At 33.5% G+C, this 18,016-nt stretch overlaps 1 pseudogene across 1 annotated transcript; it reads left to right on the forward strand.

Annotated features, from left to right (window-relative positions):
* Positions 1 to 1,045: 1,045 nt before the first annotated feature.
* Positions 1,046 to 17,334, forward strand: LOC147396660 (F-box protein PP2-B10 pseudogene; annotated as a pseudogene). The gene is made up of 3 exons (XR_015181224.1): positions 1,046 to 1,347; positions 10,977 to 11,095; positions 16,242 to 17,334. The product of XR_015181224.1 is annotated as an F-box protein PP2-B10 pseudogene (transcript).
* Positions 17,335 to 18,016: the final 682 nt, after the last annotated feature.

An 18,016-nucleotide genomic window follows, 5' to 3' on the forward strand; every position in this document is an offset into this window, starting at 1 on the left:
GTTGGGGTTGGCATTGTCTATCAAATTCTCTTTTCAATAATATCCCTCTGCATTTTGTCTTTTAATGAAAAAGATAAGGGTATATTTTATCTTTTTACATAATAAATGTTAAGGGTATTTTAGTCTTTTGATTTAAATAAAAAAAATTGTAGTAAACGCTTGAACAATCAATGTCAATATGACAAAGGTATTTATTAAGGGCATAATAAATGTATTTATTATGTAAAAGACTAACGCACCCTTATCTTTTTCACTAAACGACTCGAAAATGACAAGAAATTAATGGGTTTGGATCAAGCCTAATTAAGTTTGGGTTATTATTAAAACAATTTAAGGTTGAAAGGGTAAATGATGAAAAACATTAAAGTATGTTAAAATGATAAAAGAGAAAATCTAGTAAAGTTATAAGGTTTGAAGTGTAAAAAAAATTAAGTGGGTTTCACAAAATAATAGTTTGATGGGAAGGCTAAGGGTATAAAAGTGAAAAAAATAAAGTTGGAAGGGTGAAAGAGGAAATATTATAAATATGTTAAAAGGGTAAAAAAGAAAATCTAATAAAGTTAGAAAAGTGAAAATAAAGTTTAGGGGATAATGAAAAAAACAATAAAGTGGGTTAAATGGGTCTAACATTAGAGGGGTAAAAGATGAAAAACAATATAGTGGGTTAAATAGATAAAAGAGAAAATATAATTAAGTTGTAAGAAGTCGAGTTTAAAATAAATAAAGTGGGTCCCACAAAATTAAAGTTTGATAGCAGGGTTAAGGGCATAAAAGTTAAAAAAAGTATAATGTTAGAAGGGTATTATTAAAGAATTTTAAGGTTAAAGGGATAAAAGATGAAAAATAATAAAATATATTAAAAGGGGTAGTAGAAGAAATATGATAAATTTAAAGGAGTGAAAATAAATTTGAAAGGTAAAAGGAAAAAAATAATAAAATAGTTAAAGTGGGTCCCACACAAAATTCAAAGGAGATTTTTAAACACCTATATATCACTGGTCAATCCACTGTGACAACTTAAAAGAAGTTTCTGCAATCAAACAGAGACCCTAAACTTAGAGAGAGATTGAAGAAGAAAGAAAGATGGATTTCGACATCCTACCAGAAGAATGCATCTCATATGCCCTCTCCTTGACAAGTCCTCGAGATGCATGTAGATCATCGCTAGTTTCATCGTTCTTCAAATCCGCTTCAGATTCAGATGTTGTATGGGAGAAATTTCTACCGTTGGATTATGAGGAGATCATCTCTAGATCAGTTTCTACTTCTACTTTGGCTTTCTCCTCCAAGAAAGAGCTTTATTTCCATTTGTGCGATCATCCCATTCTCATCGATGGTGGCAATAAGGTATTTTCCCTCTTTTTAACTACGAATCTGGAACGCGTATTAACCTTTCAGCGATAACTTGAACATTAGGCATTCGCATCTTTCAATGTATTTTTTCAATAATACCCCTACTTATTTTTTTATTTAATTATTGAGTCGTGATTTTTTTACTCCCCCTGACGTGGCATGGGCTATAACCACAGATTGTTTCCTTGGGATATATAACTATGCATCCCCATAAATATGTGCAATTGTGTATCCCAAGGAAGGAATATATGGTTTTAGCACATGCCACGTTAGGGGGCATATAGAGGGTGTGTTTTTTACTTTTTTGCTTTGGTGGGCCGCACTTACCATCCCACCTAGCACGTGTGCAGGGGTGTGAGTTAGAGGGGGCGTCAAAAAATCAATATTCTTAATTATTATTTTTAATATATAAAAAATGCAAGGGTATTTTGAAGTTTTGAATATTAAATCCTTTTTTTTTTTTTTTGTTAAAAACATGTTGGGGCATTTTGTTTGGATATTAAATAATAATAAATGTCAATGCAATAAATGATATAAATATTTGGGTCTTGGTTAACGTTGTGGTTACATCACACGTTAAAGTGCAATAAATTCTCTTGGGAAATTGAAGTGTGTATTGAAAATACCCTCAAAAAATATATTTGTATTGAAAATACCCCCAGAGGCTTATTCCCAATGTCTATTTATTCCACTTAGGGCACACGTTAACAAAACCCTAAATATTTTTAAAAATATATCCTTCATTTAAAAATAAATAAATTAAGTAAAAAAGGTAAGGGCAACCTCCAAAAGATGTGTGTGTTTGCCTTCGGCTACACCATTTTGTGGAAGCCTGTATATGAAGTTCCATTTTTTTTATTTTTTATTGATGAATATAGTTTCATTTTGGAAAAAAAGGAGGAGAATATGCAAAGATAGTCGAGGTGACCAACCTTAAAGAGAAACAAAACTAGGAAGAGCACAAAAACTCCTACCTAAACACAAAAAATACACATTTAAACTCAATGAAAACTTTGCATAAAAAAAATAACAACCCTAATATGCTAATTATCATCTTCTGAGAAGAGGACGCATCTCCTTGGAACACTCTCTTATTTATCTCCTACCAAATTTCTAAACACACTGCAAAAGGCAGGATATTCCATAGCATCTTCTTTTTCCTAGAGAACATAGTTAGGTCCCAACTTCGAAGAAAAGACAAGACCGAATTCAGAAACACCTAGCTTAAGCCAAAGAGAAAAAAAAAAGTAATCTGAGAGAGACTAAGATAGTGGGCAATTAGGGCTGGCAATGGGTCGGAAAATATCCGCTTACTCAACTCATTCTGCCCTAGTTATTCAGGTATGGGTACAAATTTTTTATCTGATTAAGAATTCGGGTAAATTTATCCGTAATAATTTTTATCCAAAAAATTTTAGTATCGGATATAGATATGCATCCTATCCAACCTAAATATTTGTTTATCCGAGTTTAATACGGTACATCCACAATAAAATATATGTATAACCTAAAGTAAAGGTTGTTCCATCATTTTCACAATCAAATATATATATCCGACTTCGAAATCCTCAAGTCGGATATGGATATCCTTTAAAAAATAGAAAAATAGCTGGATATGGATATCCTAAGCATAAGTAAGTACAAAATTGGATATGGATAATCGGATATAATTTTGGATAAGGATGTGGAAATAGCTTCATCCGACCCACACCCGACCCATTGCTAACCCTATGGGCAATGCAACAAGATGTGGGCTACGAACTTGATTTGCACAAAAAACATAAGTTTGGGGTTACAAAACCTTTTTTGATGAGGTGATCCAAAGTGAGAATTCTACCATGGGGAGCTAACTAGATGAAGAACACTTTTAGAAAGCACTTTAGTACCCCAAATGAGTGAGAAAGGGAACTCATAAAAAAAAGTGGAATGGAACCAATGAAGCCAAGAAAAAAGATTTTACAGAAAAATAGTTATCTTTGGTGAATATCCACTCCCACCTATCTACCCTTGAAAATTCCCTTGGGGTGAGCTCAAGTTGATTAATTAGGTCTTTGAGCTCCTGGATCTTCCAGTCGTTGGAATCCCTCCTAAAACTCAAATTCCTTAAGGGATCACTTCCAATGAGGTTTAAAAAGCTCCAACTAGCTAATTCTTTTTCCTTAACAAGGTGTAAAGTCGTGGGAATTGGAGACAAAGAGGGGTAGCACCGCACCATTAGTCCTCCTAAAATTTGATCATGTCACCCCTCCCCACTCTGAATCTGGTCCACTTCTTAAACTTCGAGTACATTTTCATGACCCCTTTCCAAATATTGCAACCAAAACAGGTTTTAACTTGCTCATTCTCCTACTCATTAATTTCTCAACATATTTTTCCTTAATTACCATACTCCAAAGACTCGTTCATTCATCCTCAAACCTTTACAACCACTTCCCTAGTAAAGTTGAATTCGTGACCTTAATGTTGTGAATTCTGGTTCTAGTTTTTTGGTTATGTGTTCTTGAAACAGTAGATTATAACCAATAGAATAATATAAAAACATGAAGAAAGTGGAAGAACTTATCGATGACTGAGGCACGAAGAAGTCGTTGTCCTTAAAACCAATTCTGCTTCCTTAGGAATGAATCCTTAGTGCAGTCAGTCTCAAGCGTCTAGTTTCCAAGATTCAACAATCACTATATGCTTACCAAGTATTCGGAAATAGTTGATCTACAGCGAATTCGATCAGATCGAATATTGTACAAGTTGCAAGATTGTATGCAAGATTTTATCTTGGAGAGAATAGTAAAGTAGAGAAGAAGAGGGATATCAAAAAGGTTTTTCTATATATCTCAAATATTCGAGCACAGTCCGTTTTATAGACAATAGGACCAATGGTTGAAAAGAGCCCAACGGTCCACTATAGTAATGGTAGATACATTTCGGCCTTAATTAGCTTATTTCTGAATGTTGGAAAATCCGAACAGCCAACACATTAATTCTAACGGGTTAGGCAGATCAACCGTTTCTAAACGTTGGAGAATCCAAATGGTGAACACATCAACTCTAACGCGTAGGTAAATCAACAGTTGAGATAAAAATAAACAATGAACCTAAGAGAGTAAAATTTTACCCCCTTGCACACGCATTGTATGCACACACGTGCACTAAGATTTTTCAACGGGTTGGCCCCTAACACAATGGGCTACAGTCCCATGGTGCCTTAGTCCCCCCTATACACGCGAGGTCCGCTCTCTTTCTCACTCACACTCAAGCAATAGAGAGAGAGGGATCCTTTATTAGTTGAATACTATTTTTATATTTATCCGATGTGTGACTAAAGATTTGAAGAGTTATCTCTACAACTCTTATAACCAAGAAAGCAAAGATAATATGACTTTTAACTTAAACAAAGAGGGAAAAACTCATTTAGCTTATGTTTCACCAATGAAAGAAAGGTCTACACTTTACAAACAACACTCAAGAGTTCTTGAGTTTAAACCCTATCCTCAACAAAATACATGAATAAAACTATGAATTTTACAACAATACCCCACAAATTCGTAATAAGAAAAAAAGAAATGCTGCTTGTACAAGGTGAAATATCAGATATCTAATGTCAATGTATTTTGGATTTAATTGACACTTAGTATAGATAAACATAACTCACAAGGACTTGGTGTAACTATATTATATATATATATATATTTCTTTCTAAGAATGATCGAGTTCTTATGATTTGACACTTTTCGATCATGTGTCAAATCTTGGTTTTTTTATGAATGTTTTAGAATACTTGCCCATAATATTCATATGAAGCGATCCTATTTTAATATTCACATAGGTTAGCCCATCAAGTATGTTCTATGAATATTACACACCACCCAAGAAGGTTATGGACTTTATTAAGAACTTTTATTCATCTTTAACTCGTTATAGATAAGTATTACTTAACACCATAGGAAAGGGACAAAGAGTTTGTTAACTTTTTTTCACTAGACCAATTAGTTCAGTGACTTGTTATTACCTATTAAATCTACTTCTTGTGATCTCCATTCATATAGATTGGGTTTCCATCACAAACTAATTATTTACATAGGCTGTAGTTTCATTCTCCACGATGATTTACTCATTAACCCTTTAGTTAGTAGTTTTGTTAATGGATCTGCTAGATTACTTTCTGACTTCACAAGGTCATTACAATTATTTCATCCGTTAATAATTGTCTAACCACATTATGTCTAAGATGAATGTGTCTATTCTTATCATTATATATATATATATATATATATATATATATATATATATATATATATATATATATATCCTTGATTATAGCTACTTGATTATCACAATCAATAAATACTGATGGCAACTAACTTTAATGCAATGAACTCTGATTCCATTGGTAGATTTAGCCATACATGTCTGCTTAGATAATTTTCAAGAGACAACTCTTCCACTTAATGTGAAAATATAACCACTAGTGGTTTGGATTCATCAGATTCTGAGATCCGGTTTGTATCACTATACCTTTCTAACACATTTGGGCTTCCACTAAAGTGTAAGCCCATATCCATTGTTCATCTCAAATATTTGAGAACTCTCACTAATGCTATCCAATGGTCTCTACTAGGATTACTAGTGAACCTACTAAACACCCCTATAACAAAAATTATATCTGGATGAGTACAGTTCATTAAATACAATAAATTTCCTATGATCTTAGCATACTCCTTTTGACTTCATGTTTAGACCTAAAGCAGTTAAAATAAGTACACTCTCAAAGTGCCCAAACTTCTTTAAATTTTATCTACATAGTGGACTTGTGACAATACAAATCCTTCTTTTTCTTTGTTATTTTAATCCCTAGCATGACATCAATTTCTCCTAAATCTTTCATCTCAAATTTGGATTTTAGAAAAGATTTAATATCCTCAACAACTTTTAGATTTGTTCCCAAAATCAACATATCATCTACGTATAAGCAATGATTGCATCGATTTACCATTAAATTTGCTATACACACACCTATCACAATCATTAAAGATATATCCATCAAATTTTAGCGTAGAATCAAACTTCCCATGCTATTGTTTAGGTGCTTGTTTTAGTCCCTATAAAGACTTTACTAACCTACATACATAGTTTTCTTGGCTAGGAACCACACACCTTTCGAGTTGCTCCATATAAATTTCTTCTTCTAATAAATCATCATTTAAGAATGTCGTTTTGACATCTATTTGGTGAACAACTAGTTTGTAAATTAAAATTAATGCGACTAAAACTCTAACAGTAGTTATCCTAGTGACTGGAAAGTATGTGTCAAAAAAATATATCCCTTTATTCTATTTAAACTCTTTGGCAACCAACCTCTATTTAAACTTATCTATTAATATATCTGATCTTAATTTCTTTTTAAATACCTATTTGCATCCAATAGGTTTGGTGCCTTTAGGTAACTGCATTAATTCTCAAGTATGATTTAACATGATTGACTTGAATTCACTATTAATAGTCTTTTTCCAAAAAAAAAATAGCATCACGAGATGTCATTGCTTCTTGATAAAATAACAGATCATCATCCACTAAATAAGTATAAAAATCATCTCCTAAATTAGTTTTTTTTCTAAGTTTTTACTCTTTCTAGATTTTATTTCTTCTGTAACATCCCTAAGATCTATCTTTTGAGGAAAAGGTTCAAGAATTGGTGTTCCATCTTCTTCCACCATTTTTCTTCTGTCATTAGAGTTTAAAGAAGTTTTAACCTTTATAGGAAAAACATCCTAAAAAAATTCAGCATCCCTAACTGCAATGATGACATTGCTATCAACTTCATTTTCATTTGATCTTAAGGTTAAGAATGTATATGAAGTACTATTTTAAGAGTATCTTAAAAATGCACAATCATCTATTTTAGGTCTTATTTTTCTTTTTTTGGTTTTTAGGAGTCCTACCTTATACAGACACCCCCACATTTTGATGAAACCTAAGTTAGGTTCATATCATTTTCATAATTCATAAGGAATTTTTCTTAACTTCCTATGAGGAATTCTATTAGTTAAGTGACATGCTGTCAAAATAGCATATTCCCACATGTTAATAGGCATACCAAAGTTTATCAACAATGCATTTAACATTTCCTTAAGAGATCTATTCTTCATTTCCGTTATTCCATTTGATTTAGGTGAATATGGTGGCGTGACTTTATGTATAATATCATTTTGTTCACAAAACTGACTAAGAAGATTAGAATCATATTCTCCTCCTTTATCAGATCTTAGTTTATTAATCTTCCTAGCTAAATGATTCTCTATTTTCTTTTCATATTTTAAAAATGTATCTTCTGCTTCATTTTTTTATTTCTAAGAAGATAAACTCTTATAAATCTATATTAATCATCTATAAAGGTAATATAATACCTTTTACCTCCTCTAGACTTTATTTTTAAGATCTTCAAGATCGCTATGAACAAGACTAAGAAGTTCTAAAGAGATTCTTGATACACTATAGTGTGGCTTATTTGTAAATTTAGATTCTGCACAAATGTCTCATTTGTCTAATTTCTTAATCTCTAGATTGAGTAAATTACCTAATTTTTTTAATTTCTTTAATTTCCTATACTAGTGTGATCTAATCTAGCATGCCATAAAGAAATTGACTCGACAAGGTAAGCAGAAGACGATGCATTTTCATTCATAACATTAAGTACAAATTAACGAATGGTATTTTGAAATTCATTCACTTGGTCTATAATTGACTTCCTACCAATAATTAAAAACTCTAAAAATATTTTGATTACATATTTTTTGACACCCGCATTTTCTGTTGCATATTTCTTCTGTAATGTCCCCCACAATTCTCTAGAAGTCTCATATACATAGTCAATATCATACAAAGTATTTACAAGATAAGATAAAATGTAATTCCTACAAATACCATCTATCTTGACCTAGTTTTAAAGATTAGGGTATGTTTCTACAGGTTTTTCTCCTTTGAGAACGAATAATACATTTAAGGCTTCAAGGAAAAAGAGCATCTTTTGGCTCCATCTTCGATAAAATTTCCCATTAAAGGTTTCTAGTTTCAACAAATCAGGTTTCACATGTTCAATTTTATAATCCATGTTTCAAAGTGTAAAAATCGAAATAGAATTTAGATCAATTAGTTTTAAGATTGTTGTGATTTATGGTTTTGGTTTTTTTGGCTGTGTTCTTGAAATAGTAGATTGTATTCAATAGAATAATATAAAAACACGAAGAAATTGGAAGAACTTATCCGTAATTAAGGCATGGAGAAGTCGTTGTCTTTAAAACCAATTTTACCTCCTTATGAATGAATCCTCAATGCAATCGATCTAAGACATTTGGTTTCCAAGATTCAACAGTCACTGTCTATTAACTGTACACTTGGAAATAACATATCTATAGTGAACTCGATCAGATTGAACATTGTACAACCAACAAGATTATATGCAAGATTTTATCTCGAAGAGAACAGTAAAGTAGAGAAGAAGAGAGAGATCAGAAACCTATATGTCTCAAAAATTAGGGCACGATCTGTTTTATAGATAATAGGCCCAACGGTCCACTATAGTAATGGTAGATACTTTTGGGCCTTAATTAGTTCATTTCTAAATGTTGGAGGATCCGAACGGTCAACACATTAATTCTAACAAATTAGGCAAATCAACCGTTTCTAAATGTTGGAGAATCTGAACGATCAACACATCAACTCTAACGGGTTAGTAGATCAACTGTTTCTGAATGTTAGAGAATCTGAATGGTCAACACATCAACTCCAACATGCTGCAGTCCCACAATGCCTTAGGCCCTTATGTGCACACAAAGCCCACTCTCTTTCTCACTCACACTCAAACAATAGAAAGAGAAAGAGATTCATTATTAGTTAAATAATATTATTGTATTTATCCGATGTGGGACTAAAGATTTGAAGAGTTGTCTCTACAATTCTCATAACCAAGAAAGTAAAGATAATTTTTGACTTTCAACTTGTACAAAAAGAGAAAAACTGTTTTAACTTATCTTCCACCAATTAAGGAAATTTTTACACTTTACAAACAACACTCAATGGTTCTTGAGTTCAAACTTTGTCCTCAACAAAATAAATGAATAAAACTATGAATTTTACTACACCTAAAACCCCTATGAAAGACCTCATGTTCATAAAAAAAATTAAAGATTTTACAAAGATGAATTCGAGACCATTATTGATTCGTATTTGTTGGGTGGGGCATGAAAACCTAGTATTAAGCATGACAAAAATGAAATTTAAGAAGGAATTGTGTTTCAAAGTTATTCCTATGAAATAATAGGTGCAACAAGAATAGTCATCCACAAAAGTTAAGAATTAATGTGCATTGGAAATAGAACTGATAGACAATGGAGTAAAGTAAAAGATGCATGAGTAATTTCAATATTAGTCAAAAAGGTGAACAAATATCCTTATCAAGAGGAAAAATATCACATTGAAAATTAGGAGTGCAATTTCTATCAACAATTTTGCATAAATTTAAAGGCTAGAATTTGAGGGATGGACTAATAAGCACCAATGACAAACATCATGAGGACTTTGTTGATGAGCAGTCAAGGCATAAAGTGATAATGGTAAAGTCCACCATGTTCTCTACTCATTTTAATCGTCTTCTTCATGGAAAGGTCTTGAAAAATACAAAATCCAAGAAAGAAAGTGATAGCATAATTTAAAGGCTTGGTAATTTTACTATTAGGTAAGAGGTTGAAAGTGAAAATATTGGAAGCACAAAAGACATCTTTTAAATGCAAGAGGACATAGAGATGTTTCCTTTATGAGTAGTAAGAATAAAAGTTCCATTAGGCAATCAAATAGATTTATTAGCATGGAAAGTGGATACGTGAACCACAATTTTTGTTGTGGGAATGATACGATCTAACATGCCAGTGTCAATAATCCATATAGAAGAAGAGAAAGAAGCACAAGTAGCAGATTTTCCATAGTTTGAGCATTATCGATATTGTTCAATGGTGAGTTGGGGTTTTATGGTTGAGGCTTCAACAACATTTTTTGAGCTCTCAACAATGTCTCCCAATGTAGCATATAGCCTTAACATATCTTAGTTGTTTGTTGTAGTCACAAATTGAGTGTTGTCGTGATCCTTTGTCATTATTTTGATGACGATCAATACTTCATAGAAGTATCACCTTTAGCAACGACCAATGCAGATATTGGTTTGGATGGGCTTTCATTCATAAAAGCCAAGATTATTTTTAGCAATCTCATGGCACGTTTCCAAGTGGCATAATTATCTTCATTGAGTAATTGTGCAGTGGGACCAAAATTAAACAACACTAGGACTGTTTGAGGAATGCCGAAAATCTGATGTTAAAAAGAGAACAAGTTTTTATTTTTTTCAATGTTGCATTTTAATCTGTAAACATCAGTGGTTCTATTACCTGCCTTGTATAATCAAATCGATCCAACTTTATTATGAAATTAGGTTGGGCTTTCATCTCTGCTTTGGTCCCAATTTTTATATATATTTTTTATAATTTTTTTTATACCATTTAGTGAGGAGAGCAAATGTTGCTCCAAATAACCTTTTCCCTTACATGTTGATTTAATTGAAATGTTGGTGTATGTCTTAGAGCTTTAGACTGGAGAAAGAGAGTGGGAAGAAGTGTTACATGCTTGGAGCAAGAGATCTTTCAATCATATGGGAAGACGCTACCCAATACTGGAGGCGGAGAGCTCTTCCACAGTTGAGGTCTCTCTCTCTCTCTCTCTCTCTCTCTCTCTCTCTCTCTCTCTCTCTATATATATATATATATATATATTGCGACACACCGTTTTGTCTTATATGGGCAAAAATGTTTGGAATGGGCTGATTTTTTGTGAGGATGATCTCTATGGTGAGGAGATCATCCTTGCCAAAAATCAGCTCATTATGAAACTTCTAGCCCCATGTTTACAAGTTGAAAAATTTTAGACCGTCCAATTTTTGTAAATCAATTTTGATGGGATTAGAAGTTTTGGAATGGGATGATTTTTTGTCAGGATGATCCCCTCATCACAGAGATCATCCTCACAAAAAATCAGCCCATTCCTAACATTTTTACCCATATAAACAAACGGTGTGTCGCAATGTGAGTCGTAATAGGGGTCGTCATAATGCCATCTTATATATATATATATATATATATATATATATATATATATATGGGAAATGTTCAGCACCCTAAGTTTTACCACACACTTTAACAAACGTTTTTTGTCCTACATGGGTTAGAAGTTTTGGAATGGGCTGATTTTTGGTGAGGATGATCTCTATGATTAGAAGATCATCCTCCCCAAAAATCAGCCCATTCCGAAATGTTTAGCCTCATATTTACATGTTGAAAAATCGTGGACCGTCCATTTTTTGTAAACCATTTTTGATGGGGTTAGAATTTTTGGAATTAGCTGATTTTTGGTGAGGATGATCTCCTCACCATAGAGATCATCCTCACCAAAAATCAGCCCATTCCAAAACTTCTAACCCATATAAGACCAAACACGTTTGTTAAAGTGTGTGGTAAAACTTAGGGTGCTGAACGGGACCCTATATATATATATATATATATATATATATATATATATATGGGTCGGGTTCCTGCAACACACATTGCGACACACATATAGACAACGTGTTTGTCTTATATGGGCAAAAATGTTTGGAATGGGCTGATTTTTTGTGAGGATGATCTATGTGATGAGGGGATCATCCTGGCAAAAAATCATCCCATTCCAAGACTTGTAACCCCATCAAAATTGATTTACAAAAATTGGACGGTCTATAATTTTTCAACAAAAATTGGACGGTCTAGAATTTTCATAATGAGCTGATTTTTTTCCAGGATGATCTCCTCACCACAGAGATCATCCTTACAAAAAATCAGCCCATTCCAAACATTTTTGCCCATATAAGACAAAACACATTGTCTATATGTGTGTTGAAATGGTTGTCGTTTGAACCTGACCCTATATATATATATATATATATATATATATGGGTCCCTTTCAGCAACAAACATTTTGGCAAACATTTTGGCAAAACATTTTTCAAAACATGGGTTAGAGGTTTTGGATTGGGCTGATTTTTGGTGAGGATGATCTCTATGGTGAGGAGATCATCCTCATCAAAAATCAGCCCATTCCAAAACTTCTAGCCCCATGTTTACAAGTTGAAAAATTGTGGACCGTCCATTTTTGTAAATCATTTTTGATGGGTTAGACGTTTTGGAATGGGCTGATTTTTGGTGATGATGATCTCCTCACCGTAGAGATCATCCTCACCAAAAATCAGCCCATTCCAAAACCTCTAACCCATATTTTGAAAAATGTTTTGCCAAAATGTTTGTTGCTGAACATTTCCCTATATATATATATATATATATATATATGGGTAGCATTCCATAGACAAAATTTTAGACAACGTTTCAAACAAAGTTTTATCTTATATGACTAAAAAGTTTCAGAATGGACTAAGTTTTTGTGAGGATGATCTCTATGGTGAGTAAATCATCCTCACAAAAAATCAGCTTATTTCAAAACTTGGAAGCCTATGAAAAGTGGTTACAAACTAACGGTAAAAAATTGACAGTCCGCAATTCTTCAACTCATAAATTAGGGTTAGAAATTTCAGAATTGGCAGATTTTTTGTGAGGGTGATTTCCCCACCATAGAGATCATCCTCACAAAAATTCAGGCCATTCCAAAACTTTTAGTTTATATAAGATAAAATGCTTTGTCTAGAATTTTGTCATATATATATATATATATATATATATATATATATATATATAGGGTCCCTTTCAGCAACAAACATTTTGGCAAAACATTTTTCAAAACATGGGTTAGAGGTTTTGGAATGGGCTGATTTTTGGTGAGGATGATCTCTACGGTGAGGAGATCATCCTCATCAAAAATCAGCCCATTCCAAAACTTCTAGCCCCATGTTAACAGGTTGAAAAATCGTGGACCGTCCATTTTTTGTAAACTATTTTTGATGGGTTAGAAGTTTTGGAATGGGCTGATTTTTGGTGATGATGATCTATTCCCTGTAGAGATCATCCTCACCAAAAATCAGCCCATTCCAAAACCTGTAACCCATATTTTCAAAAATGTTTTGCCAAAATGTTTGTCAAAATGTTTGTTGCTGAACATTTCCCATATATATATATATATATGGGGTCCCATTCAATGGCTAACTGTTTAGCAAACTTTTTGGCAAAACATTTTTCAAAACATGAGTTAGAACTTTTGGAATGGGCTGATTTTTGGTGAGGATGATCTCTACAGCGAGGAGATCATCATCACCAAAAATCAGCCCAATGCAAAACTTCTAACCCCATCAAAAATAGTTTACAAAAAATGGACGGTCCACGATTTTTCAACTTGTAAACATGGGTTAGCAGTTTTGGAATGGGCTGATTTTTTGTGAGAATGATCTCCTCACCGTAGAGATCATCCTCACCAAAAATCAGCCCATTCCAAAACTTCTAACTCATGTTTTGAAAAATGTTTTGCCAAAAAGTTAGTCATTGAATGCTACCCATATATATGAGTGTCAAGATCTGGTTTCTCCTAAGAATGACTCATGAATAAAACACATACACATGATCTCAACCCTTTAAACACAAAATCCAATGGTTGAGATTTATGAGTATCGTGATAACACACACACACACACACACACACACACACACACATATATATATATATATATATATGGGGAGCGTTCGGCTGACAATCTTAAGATGACAAAATGCTGCCAAAACTTTTGTTTTATGTGGGTTAGAAATTTCAAATTGTGCTGATTTTTTGTGAGGATGATATCTATGGTGAGGAGATCATCCTCACCAAAAATCAGCCCAATTTGAAACTTATAAGTTCATCAGAAGTGGTTTAGATATTTTTGATAAAAAATCTCGACGGTTCAAAACTCTAAAATAATTTTGATGGGGTTAGAAGTTTCAAATTGGACTTTTGGTGAGGATGATCTCCTCACCATAGAGATCATTCTTACAAAAAATTTAGCTCAATCAAAATTTTCTAACCCCATAGGACAAACATTTTGGCAGCATTTTGTCATCCGAAGATTGTTAGTCAACCCCCCCCCCCCCACTATATAGATATAGGGACAACGTTCAGTAAAAAATATTATAGACAAAGTTTTGTCTTATACGGCTAAAATGTTTTGGAATGGACAACGTTTGGTAAACAATATTATAGAAATTGTTTTGTCTTATATGGCTAAAAAAATTTGGAAGGAATGGATCCTCACAAAAAATCAGCCCATTTCGAAACTTCTAACCCCATGAAAAGTGGTTACAAACTAACGGTAAAAAATTGACGGTCCACGATTCTTCAACTTAAAAATTAGGGTTAGAAATTTCATAATGGGATGATTTTTTTGTGAGAATGATTTCCTCATTATGGAGATCATCCTCACCAAAAATCAGCCCATTCCAAAACTTCTAACCCCATGTAGGACAAATTTTGTAGGGCAAAAAATAGGGTGCCACACATTTCCCTATATATATATACTAGAATTCATTTGTGCCTATGGCATGAGCATCCTCTCTCGATTTGAGAGGGTAAAAGCGAAAAAAAGAAAGTTGAAGGATATTATCATAAAATTTGAAACTATAACTTAATGGAAGCGGTATTATTAAAAAAATTGAGATTAAACAGATAAAAGATATTCTAAAAAAAATGGATTAAAGGGGAAAAGGAAGAAATATAGTAAAATTAGAAGAAGAGCATCATCTTTTGGGTTAAAAAGGTAAAAGTAAAAATATAAAAAAAAAGTTAGAGAGGTATTATTAAAAAAATTGAAATTAAAAGAGTAAAAGATGAAAAACAATCAAATATATTAAAGGGGTAAAAGAGAAAATGTAGTAAAATTATAAGAAGTAACGAATAAAGAAAAAAAATAAAATAAGTCCCATTAACTATAACTTGATAGGAGGTTTAACCAACAAAAATGTAACTGATGGGAGGTTTGTCTTAGTTGGATTTATCTTCCACAACACTGTAATTGATTGAACGTTTATGTCACACACTAGAGGTTTAACCCACAAAAATGCAACTGATGGGATGTTTGTCTTAGTTGGTTTGTCTCCCACAACACTGTAATTAATTGGACGTTTGTGTCACACACATACATATCTATATATATATATATATATATATAAGAAAATGTTCAACACCCTACACTTTACCCTACGCTTTACCAAACGTGTTTTATCCTACATGGGTTAGAAGTTTTGGAATGGGCTGATTTTTTGTGAGGATGATCTCTACGATTAGAAGATCATCCTCACAAAAAATCATCTCATTCTGAAATTTCTAGCCCCATGTTTACAAGTTGAAAAATCGTGGACCATCCATTTTTTGTAAACCATTTTTTATGGGGTTAGAAGTTTTGGAATGGGCTGATTTTTGGTGAGGATGATCTCCTCACCATAGAGATCATCCTCACCAAAAATCAGCCTATTACAAAACTTATAGCCCATGTAGGACAAAACACATTTGGTAAAGCGTAGGGTGGCGAAAGGGATATATATATATATATTTGTGTGTGTTTGTGAAAGAACTCATTTGGCCCACAAGAGAACTGCCATGTTGGTCCAAATGACATCTCCGCCCCCTAAGGTTCATGGTTTAACTTATCAAAGGCTTAAACAATGGACAACTACTGAACTCTCTGAAACTTTGCTATGTTTGTGAAATTGTTGTGGATAATAATATTATTATTTTTTACTACTTGAAGACAAAAATTTGCTTTCTAAGGTCTTTTATAGAAAACCTTAGATATTAGAGTATGCTAACGTTTATAATGTACTTTGACATACATACATGTTATATAGGTTTGCAGAGATGGCTGACCTGTTGGACGTGTGTTGGCTTGAAATCCAAGGCAAGATTGAGACTCGATTGTTGTCTCCAAACACAAGTTATGGAGCCTACCTTGTGATCAAGTTTATCGAGGGTGAATATGGGCTCCATAGCTCACCTGCAAAGGTCTCAGTAGAATTTGTCGGACACGAAGGTCAAGGAGATCAAGTGGGGAGTGGACAACGACACAATATTGTTTATATGTCCCCTGATCGAAGGAGGCAGCAGATCCAAATGGACCATATTGGGTCAATTCGTAGCAGATTTGGCCCCATACCAAGGGGCGGTTCCCTATGGAGAGACGAGACGGGTGGATGGAGATAAAGATGGTAGAGTTCTTCAATGACAAAGGAGATGGAGAGTTGCAGATGACTCTTAAAGATGTGAAAGGCATGCAGTGGAAATCCGGCCTCATTGTTGAAGGTATTGAGCTCAGACCCAAAGAGAGTACATAAATAAGAGTCCTGATTTTCTATTGCCCCCCTCTGACACATGCCTCTCGAAGTAGCATGGATTAGAGCCATAGATTTTTCCCTTGGGATACACAACCGTACATCCCATAAATATGTGCAGTTGTGTATCCTGAGGAAAAGAATCTATGGTTCTAGCACATGCCACATCAGGGGCGAGTGCCAGAGGGGACTGGGGGCATCAGAAAATCATTATTCCAGACATAAATAAAGACTTGTTTTCTTGTTATGGAAGGTATGAGTGGACTGAATTATTGTCAGGAGTAGAAATTATGTAATTTCCATGTAAACATGCCAAAACACATCAAATTTCAAGTTCATTAAGGACGATAGTCACATCCACATCCCTACAGGATGACCATAATCAATATTGGATGGAAATAATCTATGCTCACAGTTTGAATCTTCATATCAATGATTCATATTCAAACATCAAGATCAATGACTTACAATCTTCCACATATCTACACATGTGGACAGCATGGTCTTTAATACTTGCAAATGTCTTATTACTCTTCCAATTTTTTCATGCTTGTTATGTATGAAACTTCTATGGAGGTTACGTTTCTTCATTTATTACTACTCTTCTTCAAACATTTACACACTAACATACGAGTTGCAATCCAAAATGGTGTCTTGTCCCTATAGTAACATATGGTGTATATGTGGCATGTTTTCATTGTAAATAGATACGTCAAGTTGCCATTTAAAATAGATAAGACTTTGTTAAGAGCCCGATATGTTTTAATCTCAAACCAAAATGTGTCTTGTAGATAGCTTACCGGGGGCAGAGTCACGTGTAGGCAAGTGGGGGCTATAGCCCCCACTAAAGTCTTAAAACTTTGAAATTCGTTACAAAGGAAGAAAAGGTCTACCAAGACCGATTTTTCCACCACTATATACTATTAGATCAGCGGTTGTGTTTTTGATATTTGTTTTAGAAAATATATGAACACACCCTAGGCTAGGGATGTACATTTTATCCAGAACCTGAACCAAAAATCAGACCGAAAAATGGATCGAACCCTTTCGGGTTAAGACCTAATCAAAACCGATGAATATCAGTTCGAGTCTAGGTTTGCTCCTCCAAAACAGGACTGAATCCCAAACCAAGAACCGATTTATTATATTATGTTTATTTTTACTAATTTTAGCACAAAGTAACACTTGGCCAGTTGGTAAGACACGGTGGCCATGCCACATCCAAGGTTTGACTCCCGTAAATCTCATTTTATTTTAAAATATTTCGATACAAACCTTTGAACTTGGGTTCTATC

Source organism: Akebia trifoliata, chromosome 8 (genome assembly GCF_017979445.1).
Source record: "Akebia trifoliata isolate Shusen 1 chromosome 8, ASM1797944v1, whole genome shotgun sequence".
Lineage (NCBI taxonomy): Eukaryota > Viridiplantae > Streptophyta > Magnoliopsida > Ranunculales > Lardizabalaceae > Akebia > Akebia trifoliata.